The sequence below is a fragment of the Mandrillus leucophaeus genome, unplaced genomic scaffold, assembly GCF_000951045.1.
Source record: "Mandrillus leucophaeus isolate KB7577 unplaced genomic scaffold, Mleu.le_1.0 Scaffold513, whole genome shotgun sequence".
Classification (NCBI taxonomy): Eukaryota; Metazoa; Chordata; class Mammalia; order Primates; family Cercopithecidae; genus Mandrillus; species Mandrillus leucophaeus.
In genome coordinates, this window is record NW_012105509.1 from 1018801 (window position 1) to 1019112 (window position 312).

Genomic DNA, 312 nt, shown 5'->3' on the forward strand with positions numbered 1-312 from the left:
TAGTGCAAATGTACCCCAGAACATAAAGTATATATAAAAATAATAATAAATTTTAAAAAAGGAAAAATAGACCAATGACACACTGTATTGCTAAAGCTATAATCTGTCTTTTTAACTGTAGTATTGAGACATATGCATTCTCTCATATTCTAAAAAGTTTTCTGCAAATATTTTAAAGATGACATAATATTCCATCATTTTCATCATATTGTTATCTGCATCATAACCTATCAATTATCCTAATCCTTTAAATTGATTGTAAAATGAAATGAAAAAATAGTAAAATTAATATTTAGTACACTGTACTTTAAA

The 312-nt window shown here is 23.7% G+C and overlaps 1 protein-coding gene across 1 annotated transcript in view; it reads right to left on the bottom strand.

Moving 5' to 3' along the window:
• Nucleotides 1-312, bottom strand: part of SCLT1 (sodium channel and clathrin linker 1) — a 249958-nt gene that overhangs the window by 120354 nt on the left and 129292 nt on the right. The gene's annotated exons all lie outside the window — the stretch shown is intronic.